General features: G+C 40.5%; 1 protein-coding gene across 1 annotated transcript in view; it reads right to left on the bottom strand.

The window, feature by feature from the left end:
* LOC124074461 (solute carrier family 45 member 4) overlaps positions 1-15,242 on the bottom strand; it is a 47,561-nt gene extending 32,319 nt beyond the window's left edge. The window contains exons 1-2 of the mRNA XM_046417420.1: positions 15,059-15,242; positions 13,678-13,759 (exon numbers count right to left, since the gene is read on the bottom strand). The gene's annotated coding sequence lies outside the window, so the exon portion shown is untranslated. The remainder of the gene's footprint in view (positions 1-13,677; positions 13,760-15,058) is intronic.
* Between the last annotated feature and the right edge of the window lie 360 nt (positions 15,243-15,602).

A 15,602-nucleotide genomic window follows, 5' to 3' on the forward strand; every position in this document is an offset into this window, starting at 1 on the left:
TGCAGTATATTACATAACAGCCCTTCTCTTTAACAGGCACACAATGTATCAAAAATATACCCCAATTATCCTCTGAATTTTGTTCAAATTATAGGGCGACTACAGGCAGAACACCACAACCTCCACCTTCAGGGAGAGAAATGATGTGAGGCAGACATGTCACAACATGCAAACAACAACAAAATGTTCCTGCCAAACATGTCAGTGTGATGGGAACATATGTTATGATTAAATTTGGAATGACAGGGACTTCAGAGAGATGGTGAAATTATGGGCTTGTTTTGTCAAATGGTAGGGTTTAACATGACCTGACTTATGTGTGATTGGCAGTGAAAGAGCTTAAATATGCGAAAAACACGAAAAGGGTTCAGCACAAAGCAAGGAAATTAAGGTTATAAATGGATGTGCTATATTAAAAGGGTCATTATGTTTCAGTGCCAACGTTACATAACTTCTGCATAGTAATCAGGGCTGCAAGTTAAGCTTCATTTCATTATTGATTCATCGATTTATGGAGCAAATAAAAAACAGTTTGTTTTGTTTGGTCTATAAAAAAAAAATGTACCTTACATCTCAGTCAAATTGCTGTTTTGTCTGAATGACAACCAAATACAACAATATATTTAGGCTACGCTGGAGTTTGCTGTTGAATTAGCAGCAAAGCATTTACAAGTTATGCCATCTTAAAAAACAAATCTCGACAAACAAAAAGAGGACTGCCGTCAATTTGGTTGCATCTTGCCATAAAAACATCCTGTTCAGAAGTCAGATTTTGAAGGTTTTCTACATGCACTTGAACTCTCCACAGTAATCTGCACTGCTGAAATATCAGGGCTTGAAGTGATGTAGTATAGGCTTGATGACTCACTGACAGATTTACTGATATGTTAATTATATATATTAATTCATCTTCAAAAACATTTCAGTTTGGGGTCGTTCTTGAAAGTTTGAAACAAAGTTTAAGAGCAACCCATCAAGTTTGAGTTCTTGGGTTCTTTTTTCCATTTTTGAGGGTCTAAAAGTGTGTCACTTGTTTGATATAAGTACAATATATGGACAAAAATATTGGGACGCCTGCCCATTACACCAACAGAGACTTTGACGACTTTGGATTCTACATACATACTAATATGGAGTTGCCCCAGTACTTTTGTTCAGATAGTGTATGTCGACGTGTGCTTAGAGCATATCACTGCAGATGTGTGGGAGTTTTAAATACAGAAAAATAACAGGTCAAAGTAAACATACAAGACTAATGAAACAATAAGTGAAGGTGCTGCTATCCATCCATGCATCTCTTTATCTCAGCTGACAGCTGACAGTGCTATCTGGCCTGCATCTGTAATTCTCACACACACTATGCTACACTACGCTATCTGATTACGGCTCCATACACATGCACATAGCACCAGCCAATTGTCGTATTGTTTCGGCATGTTTGTGCATGTGTGTGTCCGTAACATGAGGCTCAGCTTATATTGAATTTCACCTCAGCTTTTGTGGGAGCCAATGTTCACAACATACAGTCTCACGTGAGAGCGAAGAGGGAGAGACAGCGGGGTAAAGTGACGGCGGAGGTCGAGACAGAGAGGATGGAGTTGAAGCAGAAGGGAAAGCAAAGAGAGGGGGAAACAAAGAAGGGGGAGGCTGGATAGGTAGGCTAAAGGAAGACAAAGGATCAAAACAAAAAAAAGAGCCCAAAAACATATTGTTTTAATCTTCAGCTAAAATAAGAAAAGAAGCATGGGAAGAAGACGATAGGAAAACATGCAGGAGGAGGGAGATAAATTAAAGGAGATGCCTGCAATGTCCAAGGTCCCAGACGAATTAAGAGTCTGTCGCTTCGTGTGTCTCGCAGATCAACACACACACACAGGCTTTCTGATTCTGTGAACACACACACTAAACATACATAGCCCAGGTCTATTTTAGTGAGTGTTTATTCTTGTGCCACAGACCAGATTACCTATGACACCGGCATGAAATCAGGGCAGGCTCGGTCTTTCTCACTCCTTCGACGCTCTCCATTTCCCCGCTTCTTTTTCCATAGCCCTCTAATGGTCTCTCTTACATGTAACAGGTAACGTGAGAAAACAGACATGTCTCATATCTGCTGCAAGCCTGATCATGTACGCAATGCAGTGTCAGCAGTGATTTGCATTGTAACATGCTTATATAAAATGTGCTCTTGTGTAAAACCCTATAGAGTTGGCAACATGATTCATTTCTACTGAGAGGAATTTTCTTCTTTCCGCCATCTTGTCAGGTTTTTAAAGCCAAGATATACTTCTCTGGGCAGTGGGGGTGAAGCTGGGGTGGGACAAGCAAGTAAATGGAAACCACAACGTTTACAGCCAGCTACTTGACATATCTGTCAATCAAGGCCATAGGGTCCAAAATAAACTCCTATTTGACTTTAAAGGAGCACTCCACTGAAAACTTTTATTGTCATCACCACTGTGGCCAAGTCCTGGCTCTTAGGGGGATGTTGGGTCTCTGCATATTAAACAGTATGGTCTAGATCTGCTCTGTTTGGAAAGTGTCGTGATTAGGTGCTACATAAATAAATAGAATTAAATTGTCTCACATCAACTACACTACTTCTGTGCAGTACCGTTACCTTTTCATAGCTATGAAGCTCTGCTGGAAGTGGCATTTTTAGGAATATATTGGTGAAATGAAAATATTTGTCACAAACTGACCAGGATGAAGGGCAAAGAAGAAAGTTATGCCAATGGAACTTTTTTAAGGCATTTCTATGTAGGTTTTGCTATGTTTTGAATTGTGTTGGCACCATTAAACACTAGAGGTTGACCAACAGCGCATTTTTAAAGGCTGAGACATTAATGATAACTGATTAAGCCAATTAATCAACTTATACCACCCCCTTATAAACCTTTGAACTTTATTAGTTGAACTGAACAACATCATTCTTTGTGAATCCCTTAATGAGTGACTGTGTGTTTGTTTGTCATCTGAGTTGTCGCTATTCCATCAGCTTGTATTCTGGACATGAGTTTTGGTGTCACACACCGGCGAGGCACGTGAACGCCCTGCCAGCATGACGCACAACAGCACTGACCCATACCAGGGCTGGATATAGATTACAGGACAGAAGACCTCAGGATCAAGTTTACATAGTGCTGTGGCCTATGGATCTTTGTGTATGAGATCTGCATGCGTGTGAGAGACAAAAAGGAAAGAAAAAAAAGGACGGACAGTGAATGAAAATAAAGAGAGGAGTATTTTGTTACCCCAGAGAAAGACACTACACTACAATTTTTCAAACAAAGACAGACCCAATGACCCGAACTGACACTTTATTTGGTCTGATTTAGGAGCATCTGTGAAATCCAAGAAATCCCATCTGGTAGAAAAAAAAAAAAATCTGGGAAATACTGTAATCTGGCTTCATAAATTGCCACTGGAAGATATAAAGTGTCAGCCCAAGAAACTACTTTTCATTCGCAGAGCTTAAAATGTGTCGTAGTGCTGTTTCTTATGTCTGATTACATCTACTGATATAGTGTGTATACATATGTATTATTTTGAATGTATGCATATACGTACATCCTTATATACTAGTGCGGCCATTTTAGGTGGGAATTATCTGCTAGCTTCTTCTATGGTAGAACAGTTATATGCGCAAATAAATAATCACTAAAACTTTCATCAAAACTAAAAACAACTGTGTACACATATGTAGATACATTTTCTATTTCCTTTACTCTTTAATATGCATTATATAATATTACATATGTACATAGCTTTAGTATAAAACTACTGTTACTGTGAGGACAATATTGAGTAAATGATGCTTATTCACAGTCAGGTGTTTTTAAACTGGAGTTGTTTTTGAGTTGGCTCAAGTAAAGTGTTTTGAGCACAGAAGAAAGTCCATAACATCTGATGGGTACTGTTTAATGCATGTGTAATAACTGCATGTGTGTGTGTGTGTGTGTGTGTGTGTGTGTGAAGAAATTGAGCTAAATGTCACTGACAGATGTTAAGTCTTCTGTCTTGCTGGCTCTGTCTTTTACTGGGATAGAGTGACCGGAGTACAGGGACTCTTCAGTCGTAGCTGCATTCTTTTTCCCCGTCTTCACATGCACACACACACACACTTTCTCACACACACAAACACACACAAAGGCAAGCAGTTCCAGGACATCTACGCCCACAGAGAAACATGTAATCACACAGTTCCCCCCTCAAAGCAACGCACGCACACAGACACATCGACATTCCCACGCTGCTGGTAATATTCCCCTGAAAAATAACCATATTCCCAGCTTTGGGAAGCAGATGGCAGGGATAAGCACTGGAGAGAGGGGAGAGTGAGATAAACAGAGACTGAATGTGTGCATTATGGTGCAGTGCTGCTGCAGTGCAGAGAGTACAGGGGTGGGTTGGGGGGGCACATGTGTATCAACGTGCACTAGCGTCAATGACAAATCCCTTACTCATAACACAGGGCTTATAGCACTATAACGGCTGGTATGAATATGACGTAATATACCTGCTGTCCACATAAATGCACGCACTCACTCACACACATAATAAAACATGTGAGAACCTCCCACTGACTTGGTTTTATCCCCCTGACGCCCTAACAGCTCTAAATTAATCTCCAATCTCACCTGAACCTCGAAGCTGCCTCCTCTCAAAACAGCAGTTAAATGTTTTCACTGACTTTAACGTTTGGTCGTTGTGGCTGATAAGATGACAAGTTAGCTGATATTGTCTGAAGTTTGTAAAGTTAAACTGACAGGCAGGTCAAATTTAATTAGTCACTCTACCATAAAATAAAGAACGACTCAAGATTCATTCAGGTGTTGTGTCTTTGAAGTTAGTAAGGTATATCTAGATACAGCACCGTTGTGAGAATTTAAGGGCATCATTTCAAAATGCAACATGGTCACTGCACTGCTTTGTGAACTAGCACAGTAAAATCACCACTGTGGTAGGATTTACTGGAGTAGAGTTGTTTTTTTCCCTATGAATACGAAGTATATTATGTAATTACAATATGAGTGGACTGAAATCTTTTTTATTTACTCATAGACTGAGCCTTTACAAGAAAAACAAGAGCATCATTTAATTAAAAATTTAAATTCAAAGAAAAAACAAAAATATTTGAAATGGAGTCTCTTGTGAAATGAGGTCAGTCAAAACAATTAATGGCAATTCTACTAAATTTCAATGAAACTACTCACCTCAATTAAAAAGCCAGAAGGCAAGTTCATTTGTGAAATTAATATGCTTGCATAAGCCACATTTACTTATTGTTCAGATTATAATTACGAACAGCGGAAGAAAAGAACTTGCAGATAAGGTAATTTCTCATAGCCTTAATATCCTAGAATAAGGGACAACAGCAAACTAGCACCAACATGGCTGCAAAGGGGACTAATCTAATAAATCTAATATTGATAATAAAATCTAATAAAAATCCTTGTTAAATAAATGGATAAATGCTCCAAATTCAGAACAGCCAAAGTCATGATTAACATGATACTGCACCCATTATAAAGTGCACAGAACACATGTGCAAACCAAGATAGTATTTGTTAGATAACTGATCAATATTTTCACTAAACAACAAGAAAACTTCAGCTTAACACTGTGTTCACAAGCTAGCATTGGGATCCATATTTACTGTTGTTAAACTTGACATTGCTTGACCGCTCTCCCTTGGCAGCGTTGGTGTTAGCTGGACTGCAGGTCACCTAGGCTCAAATGGGGCTAAGGTCTATTCTTAGGTTATTAGACATGAGAAGAGAGAAGTCTGCTGTATGTTGTGTCAATTAGCTTTGCAGCCACTAATAGCTCAATCATCCTTGTGTTTATTTTTAGCCCAGCTGGCTAATAGGCTAGCTAGTTATCACTCTGACTGACACACACTCAGAGTAGTTAACACAACACAGCTAGCTAGCTAGCTAGCTAATCCATTTTGCTCTGAAAAGAGAAAAACATGACTGACTTTAAGTTTGTTTGTTGTTTTTTTTTTTGTTTTGTTTTTTTGTTGTTTTTTAGCCAGCTATTTACAATTTGTCTTTCTGGAATAAGCAGGGGCGGCCCTGAAAAATATGCTGCCTGGATGGCAGTGTATACTGTGCTCAAAACCTTATATGTACCTTTTAGCATTGACATGGTTTCAGGTTATCCATGCCACAGCCTTACCATCGTCATACCATCAGTGTCACTTGAGAGATTAAAGGTCATGGCCAACGAGTGTTGGTTTTCTGTCTTGCCCCTTGCATGCAGAGATTTCTACAGGTTCTCTGAATCTGCTGATGATATTGAAAGAAAAACCTCCTAAGAAGAGTAATCTTTATTTGTCGGTACAAGGTAGTTAAAACTTATTCTTTGCATTTGATCCATCACTGATAGGCGATAGGCACCCATCTTACAGTGCCATAAGACAGACTCCAGATATTACTTAACTATACTAAGCCTTAGTCGAGGGCTCTGACCGGAGAATTACATACATGTTCTGATTATGGATCATCGATTTCTCTGAATTTCTAAAAACTGTGTGTTGAGAAATGTTTTTTTTTAAACTGTTGGGTCTATTTGGTGAACCTTACTCCACCATGACCCTTTCATACCAAATCATGATACTAAAACCTGTTACCAATTAACCCGTTAACCTGTCAAATGTTCCAAACAGGTGCTTTTTGTTGTCCCACAGCCGGCGTCACATTCAGAATTAGTGCATATTTAGCAGTCTCAGTTTGAACATTAAATATCTTGTCTTCGTAACGTATTCAGCTGAATGTAGGTCAAAAGGATTTGCAAATCACTGCATTCTGTTTTTATTTACATTTTAAACAGCGTCACAACTTTTTTGGAACCAGGGTTGCATTTTAATCCACTGCCAGCTGATCTGAGTGCGTCCAGACAGCGGATGTCAATGTCAGTTCCATTTTCATTTAATCTGCTGACGGACAACTATCGTGCTAACAGAAACAACGACTGCAGATTTCTAATGTTAAAAAGCTGTGATAACTCCTGCAGGTATGAACGCCTGAAGCTGGATGCAGTGAGGTTTTGACAAGCTGCTGACAGCAGCCTTGGCCTACTTCTACAGCAGAGTCAAGTTGCTGTGGTGTGTGTCACCGTCAACGCATACCCACACACTCACACATAGACTGTAACACACCACTCTGAGGACAGTATCTCCAACCAACACTGAACCTCCCCACAAGCATCCTGCCTTGGGGGTGGGGGTGTATCCTCCCCCCCTTATGGCCCCCTGAGGCCTTTACCCACAAGGGAGGAGCAAGCCAAACAGGAGACAGAAACAAAACAAAAAAAACTAAAAGAGAGCACACAATGAAGTGATATAGGTCTACTGCCTTGTATCTCTATGTATCTCACCATTTGTGAGCGTGTTTATTTAATTTCTTTTCAAGCCGCAGCGTGAAGAAACACCGTCTGTCAGTCAGCAAAACGAAAAATACTAAACCAAATCTGCATCAGTTCAAACCTCGTTAATAAACACACACTTAACCCCCTCAGAGCAACACATTAGCCAACTTAAAGCAGATAAACATTAAGGTACTGATAAAAACTGGTATTTTAATCCTGTAACAAACACACAGCAAGGTTGACCAAAAAGTCAAAGGAATTGTTACTGCCTGCACAGACCTGTTCAGGACTGTACAAGAACTAAAAATGGTTAAGTTTTAACCCCACCCACATGTCTAATGGAATATTCCACTGTAGAGCTGACATACATACACACACACAAACACACACTCCCCATGTACATATGCATGCTTGATACTGATAAAGGCCAAATGAAATGAACAGCACCAAACTGCTTGACCTGCATCTCTTTTGCTCAGACATACACACAGTCTGTCAAATCACCAAAATTACAATTACAACGTAAACTATTATTACCGTGGTAACATTTGATTTAGGTTTTTGGTGTAGCATAACTCAAGCTTGGCAGTTTTTTGTTTTTTTTTAACCACATAGGAACATCTTGTTCTCTATAATCCCGTGTTGTCAGGCTGCTGAAAACAAAACCTGCCAATTAGCAATAAAAAAGCTGATATATCAACAGCTGTCGAGATGAGATGAAAGATGAAGGTCAACTTTCTACCCTTGTTTTGCTCCTTTTCCTGAATGTTGTTTCCATGTTGGAGCAGGACAGGAATGAGGACCGGCACATGGAACTGATTTAGCGTTAAGTATGATACTGAGCAAATCGTGTCAAAAATCTCACCAAACCTTCACTCCTCTGTTGCCTTTTAACCGTGCGCATGTGCACACACACAAACAGACCCACTCATACACGCACACACGCGCACAGTGTATCTGAAAACTGGCGACACGTCAGTTGATGTGTGCCACCAGGGCATGTGAACTAACAAGGGCAAACTAAGCCTGAGGGCAATAAAATAACAATCTACAAAAGAAATGTGTTTTTTTTTAAATATTTTGAGATAAACCAAATAAAGTTGCTGCATTAATGAGAGTTAAGTGTGTAAATAAGATCAACACGAATACAAAATTCTGCACAAAAATGCAGTCCAACTTCTGAGGCTACGGTATGTGAAATTACTCACCACAGCATAGTTCATTGCTAACATTTCACCACCCACTCATGTGCCAGTTAGACACCATGACTGTGCTTTCAGAAGTCAAATGAATATGAACAGATATATGAATTATGTTAAGCTAAGTCTAAGTACACAAGGGTGACACCACGAACCAAGTAAAACCAGTGACAGAATTTATTGTTAAATGCAGGTAATATACTATCATGCAAAATATAACTGATCTGCTACTGCTAAATGCATCAAATGATTTACCAAATGTTATTTGGTTTAACTGTTCTGTGTTCATGTGTCAAAAATGTGAGATGGATCTGTTTTTTTTTCGACAATGACCAAAACATCATCAGCACACTGAAATCATAGAAATATGGTGTCTAGCTACATTCAAAGCAGTCCGACGGCGTTACAAATCAGTGAAAAGGGTCTAACAATCAAAACGTGCCCATTTGTTTTAGGTTAGGACCAGCACCCTGAAGCGGCTCTGTGTATTAGAGGGTTAACATGTGTGCTATTTCACTGTGCTTTCCAAATTCTGATTTATTACTCCCTACAGGATGTAGCAGAGTCAGGTCCCAATCCAACAATGCAATGTGACATGTGATGGCAAAGCAATGTGCCAGTAGTTTTTCGCAATCAACCACAAGATACTACAAAACAAAACAAAACATGCAAATTAAAATAGCAGGTCGAGTCTACTAACTGGCTTTCAAACATGGCTCAGGCTCTGCAATGTTTTTCGTCTGCAGCGGCGACAGCATAATGTTATGATCGAATCTGGCACCAGGCACGCTGTGGTGACTCACGACTTTACCAAATACCTCACCAAAGACTCAGAGCGAATAGCTTTCTCTGAGGTCATCCAAAAAAAACAAAACAAAAACAAAATCTTTTTATAAGTACAAAAAACAATCCAAATATAAACAATATTTCAAGTCCAACAAATGAGACACACGGCATCGCATGCATTTTATCTTGGGGAGGCTACAATAAAACCTGTCGGTCTGGCTGCCCTCCATACTGCTGAGAGACAAAAAAACACAAATCATGACAAAAGATAAACAAAGGGACAGAATACGACAGAGCAAGTTTTTCACCTTAGTACACCACTGCTACGGGATGATTTTGCATCTGTTTCTGTGATCAGTTTACTTCTATTCTGTGAAAATGGCCACAATGACGCCACGTTTTTCTTCTGCAGCAGGAAAATTAACTCAAAGGGGAACAAGTGTATCCTTGAGTGTGTGTCCATTAGTCTGAGTGCAGTATTACTAACAGTGTTAATGACATTACTGGCACACAGCCAGTTATTGTTCTCCTCTTTCACCCTGGATATCTGACTATGGGTCTTTCTGTGCAGCTCCTTTCAGACAATACAGTCTGTAAATCCTAAAGACATAAAGACATCTGAAACAATCAGGCCACAAAAATTATTTTGATAATCACTGAATCTGTGCCTTCAGCCTGTGAAGATTTGCTGATTTTCTTAGTTTTCTGTGATATTAAACCGAGTATCTTGGTCAGACAACACAAACACAAAGCGAAGAAGTAACCACTGGTATGGAGAAATTGTGATTTAATCAGGAGGATAATCTGCAACGTTATTGAGAATGAAGGTAGTCATTGGTTACATAATGGGGAAATTAGAGAACTACTTGAAAGATGAAAGATGAGATAAAGGTTCAATTAAACTGCATGCTGTGGTAAAATATTGCTTTGCATATTACATAGAACAACATAGTGTGTGTGCTTCAGGATACAAAGCACCAGCTGACTATTAAAACCTGTTTGAACATTATCTTGATTTTGAAGACAACAACATTCCAGGACACTGTGACATACTGACAAAAAAAAAGCAAACAAAAAGCAGAGGCTGTTGGTCTACACACCCTGTCTCTGAGACAACCACAGCATCATCACAGCACTACACTTCGACCTGTCAAAAGGCTTATATAATGCATTCCATTCATCTAAAGGTATATTCTGAATTGTGACACAGCAAATAGCACAAAGAAGGTGCAATACCAAGATGCACCACACAAAGCGAATCTGACTCGCTGCCAGTCGTCTCTGGCATCCAGACGGGTTCTCTGGCAATTTAATTGACTTCATTTTGCCCTGGAACATTTTATGTTCGAGATGAGTCAGTGAAGATGGGAACAGTGATTGGAGAAAACCCAAAATGATGTCTTAAGAGTACATTTCCTTTATTTGATTTCAACAAGGACATCTCCACTGCAGGATAAGATGACTTTTGGAAAAAAAAAAAAAAAAAAAAAAAACTTTGGAGGCAGAAACTTCAATGACGTGCAGCAGCTTGACCAGTGAGAAGTTGGCCTTGAGTGCAAAATACTGTGCTCAAGGAAAAATCTGACCTTCCCTGTAACTTTTTGGTGCATTTTTGTTCCTTAAAACTGCAATGGGAGCTCTGCAGAGACTTCAGGCTCCTGGTCCATTTCTCTAAATAGCAGGGAAAATGAATACGCTGACCTTGAGCAAGGCAGTCTGTTTTACTGCGCCTTTAACAGGTATTAACGTTTTCATTGTTTTTTGAAATGTCAAATTTTGACTCTTTCTGGTGCTGGTCTTTTTACTTTGAAGGTGAACAGTCCTGTTCCTTCACACGTGACTATTAACAGGATTTCACACCTCCAAAAGCTGCTGAAAAACACTGGGACATAAGCCAGCTTACCCTTTTTGTACAAAACCAGTAGTTTTCTTCACAAATTACCGTGAGCACAGGCGACCTTTAATCTAACAGTGAATGACTCTGAAGCACGTTCATCCCGTTGTCATGGAATTAAATTCTTCTGATCACTTTCAGGACTTTTCTTCCTTGCCAGCCTGAAAGTTGAAACTGAAAGCTGATTCTTGACGTTGAAAACTGTGGTTGGCAGAAAAAAACTGAGGAACCACCAGCTGAGGAAGAACTTGTGATACAATGAGAAGGAGCAGAAGTGTTGCTAAATGCACCTTGTGTGGGTTTTTCCAACCGCTGTTTTTTAGGTTAAGGGTAAACTCTAAATCTCAGCCTCTAAACCTCTGCTCAGGTGATAATGTGAACATCAGCCTGCTTTTTATCCCCCTCACTGTTCCTGTTAAGTGATGACTTCAAACCACCAGGGATAAACTTACAGACCTTAAAAGGCCTCCGGGTGCAACACTGGGGTTTAAACTCTTTTAAAATGGAAACAAAAAAGGAAGAAGAAACAAATGCGAGAGACTGACAGAGACAGGAAGAGACTGGAGAAAAAAGGAGAAATGGTGGACAAGACAGCTGACAGGAGACCACGCAAACAGTGGACAGTCTCTTTTCCTGGAGGATGTTTTATTTTATTGACAATCTCTCTGGCTATAGAGAGCGTGTCCTCTAACTCAAAGTCAGGGCTAAAAACAGTGCAGCCATCTGTCTTTGATAACAGTCCTCCACAAAAAGAAAACCAACAAGCCATGCATGCAGCGTGGCTGATAATCTCCCCCACTAACAGACACAACTGCAATTCGGCTCGCCGTAAACGCACACATCTATAACTTTGTTGACCCATCCAACTTTAACATCTACTTTCCGTTCTTATTCCACATCAGCGTTAGTCCTGATCTGTCTTGAGAAAGCGCACAACTCCTCAAACTAGTGAACGGCTGCGCCTGATCTTTACTCGATTCAAACCGACTGGAAGCAGAGCGGCAACCCGTCATGTTTCTCGCCTCAGCTGTCTGATACCGTGACTCCAACAACACTACAGCATTTTTAGTCGCAAGGACTGTGTGACTGTGTAAGATCTCGTAGAGATAAGGGGAGCTATTGATGGCGTTGATGTAAGTGAGACGTCAAACAAACACACACACACACACACACTCGTACACGAAGTCCTGCTCTCTGATCAGAGGTGGGAAAACACAGTCCTAACTCTCTATCTCATAAGAAAGCCAGATCAGCTGTGTGTTTATGACGGACAGAGAAAGGCAAACGTGGATTAGCATTACTTCAAACTATAATCAAATTGTGGCAAAACAGGGGGTTTTGAACCGGAAAAGAAGAGCCGCATTTTCAATTCGATCGCTTCAACTCCTGGCAAAACATTTCAGCCTGGCTCAGCCTTTCCAGGGGTGCAGGGTGTCATCGAAACACTGGAGCGCATTACTGGTGGATTAGTTTTGACACAAATGATGAGAATTCAGACGGAGATGATTGTCGCCGTCCACAGAAATGACCCCCATCCAATGCGGCACCAAATTTACACATTTTCTTAATAACTCTATGTTAACTTCAAACCTCGATCTCATCCTCACTTGTCCGTCGTCGACACAGGAGCGTGTTTGTGTGAGACTGGAATGTACTTTGTGTTTATGATGGTAGCACAGCAAGACAGTATTTATGTGTTGTTTATGGAAATAGAATCCCAGTCCTGCATGCAAAGTATCAAAATATTTGAATGTGGGCAGATGAGCTACAATTTGAGGGTGTATGCTCTGTTTGCATTTGCTAAGTACATTTAGGTGCTTGAGTTTATGTGTGTGTGTTTGTGTGTGTGTGCGTTCATGTGACTATCTGCGTGTGACCAGTCGTGTCTGGCTACATTTTGTGTGCTTGACTGTGCGGTAATAACCCAATGCTGACTAAGCAGCAGTTGATAGTCAGCAAACATTTCATCAAGAGGAAGTTGATTGCTTTCACTTCAGCTCAACCGGTCGGTCCCTGGCACTCAACGCAACGCAGCATTCTGAAAGCAAGACGCTGACACAAGGAGATACTTAAGGAAGACGTGTGCACAGTATGTGTTGGTGTGCACAAATCCTGTCAGGTCAGATTCAGCCCAGAAACCGCGATCAGACCGCGCCACATATTGCAGATCTAACGCGTATTGTTCTGCTCGTGCTGGTTGTGGTTTTTCAGCAGAACAGAAACACATTACTTTAAAGACAATGGAGGAAGAACATCTGGTGGCCATTTGCATCTCTCTTTGAGACCTTTGTTTCTGAGCAGATTTACGAGACCAAACAGCAAAATAGCAGTCATACAGAGAACTTTATGTCCCAATGTAAAAATGTTAAACGCAAAATTGGTGTTAGTGTTTGTGTGTGTGTGTGTGTGTGTGTGAGCACTCACCAAAAGGCCTTGAAAGCTTCATAAATGTCTCTGAGACGTCGTTTCTTGGTCCAGGCTGCGATCTTAAGGCCTGCAGTCGTACCTGAACACACAAAAAACATTGTTAAGATCCCCCACACACACACACACACACACATACATTAAATCAATACAGCGCCCAACACAACAGCATGCGCACAAGCATGAAAATAAATCAGTGGCTGCCAATAAACCAGAACACACACACAAACAGGCAAAATGCTTGAAGCGAAGGCTCTCTCTCCTATCACTCTGCCTTTGAACGGGTAATCTGATGGAGCTGCGAGCACTCAAACACATAATATATTAGATAATCCTTCAAACCAATCAGACAATTAAGCAGTATCGACTGGAAGTACTCTGAAAAAGATTAAGTAAGACAAAACATAAAGATGAAGGAGCTCTTTGTTTTATCTCAACTCTGACATTTATATCACTTTAATAAAAAACTGTTTATCTTTTTAATCTCCTGCTCCTTATATGGATGTTTCTGTTAATCGCTTGGGCTATAGTTTGTAAGTACAAGATGATGTCTTGTACTCGCTTGTTTTTATCCCCCCCCCACAAAAAATGCCAAGATATTCGATTCACTATTATAAAACACAAACACAGCAAATACCGCATGTTTTTCTGGCATTTCTGCTTAACAAACGACTTATATGATGAACCAATTTGTAAAACTATTACTGACAGATTTTCTCTCCGTTGATCAACTTGTCTTTTCATTTTTCATGTTGAAGTCTAACTGCAGACTAGCTGCATCATATCCACAACTGGTGACACAGCAGAAGACTGACAGGGAAAACAATGAACAGTAAATTACAAACAAGGACACTCCTGAGCTTGTCTTTGTCTTAAAATGACAAGCGCAGAAACTCTTGGCTCTGATGTTTTCCTCCAGTCACAGGTGTGTCATTCACTCGGCTACAATGTGCTGACTCTTCCTGGTTAATTACAAAGCGCTGAAGGAAAGTAAGCTTTTTCCACAGCTAAATGTCTTGCATCTGCAAACTGCAGTGCTGAGCGTTTTTCTGTGTTTTTTAAACCCTCCTTCACCTGCTTTACATTCAAGCGCCACTTACAGATGCTAATTATAAAGCACTTTATAATTGGAGCCTAATTATGACCTTGTCCAGGCTGCCTGCACTTCTCCTCTCTTTTTGTTTTTGTCACAGGCCTACAGAAACTACTGTAAATGCTCCCCTCCCCTCCTCTTCCTCCTCCTCCTCCTCCTCCTCTTCTCTCTGCAGCAGCAACCTGAGATGCTGTGTATTCCGCCTGTCTGAGCCGACCAGCAGCGGCTACAAAATATTTTAATTCGTCCCCTCTTGTAGCCGGTGTGTTGACCGGACACCGAGCTCACCTCGCCGGGTTGTGTCAGCCGCCGGCTTCGTGTTTGTTGTCCGCTGAGCTATCGGAGAGTCGCTCGGCTCCGCGGCGGCTTTTGTTGCATAGGTTGTCCGCTACTCCTGCAACTGAAGCCAGGGCTTTAAATACGCCTTTAAAGGACTATCTGTCGGAAGAAGATACGTAGCAACTGGCTTCCGTCGACGTCACGCGTCGTTTGCATAAAGGGGCGGGGTCTTTGCGGTAGTATACAAAAAAGTGCAGAGGCTGAGTATTTAAAGGGGAATACCGTAAAAATTACTCTGCGTTAGAAAATTTGTTTACACAACTAGTTTTATTTAAGTCAAGTACATGTGCCTAACTTGAATAAATGCTTTTTATGCTACATTATTCTTTTAAAGCACTACATTTCATTTGAAGGCCTTCTATCAGTGAGGCTATAGCTTCTAATGGGCTAACTTTTACAATTATTGTTTTTTTTCCTCCCTTTATTTGAGCATAACAAAACATTAATTTGATTAAGAGTCAGCTAGGAGGGAGACTTGGTTTTAAGCTGACAA

This window comes from Scatophagus argus, chromosome 17, assembly GCF_020382885.2.
Source record: "Scatophagus argus isolate fScaArg1 chromosome 17, fScaArg1.pri, whole genome shotgun sequence".
NCBI classification, from domain to species: Eukaryota; Metazoa; Chordata; class Actinopteri; family Scatophagidae; genus Scatophagus; species Scatophagus argus.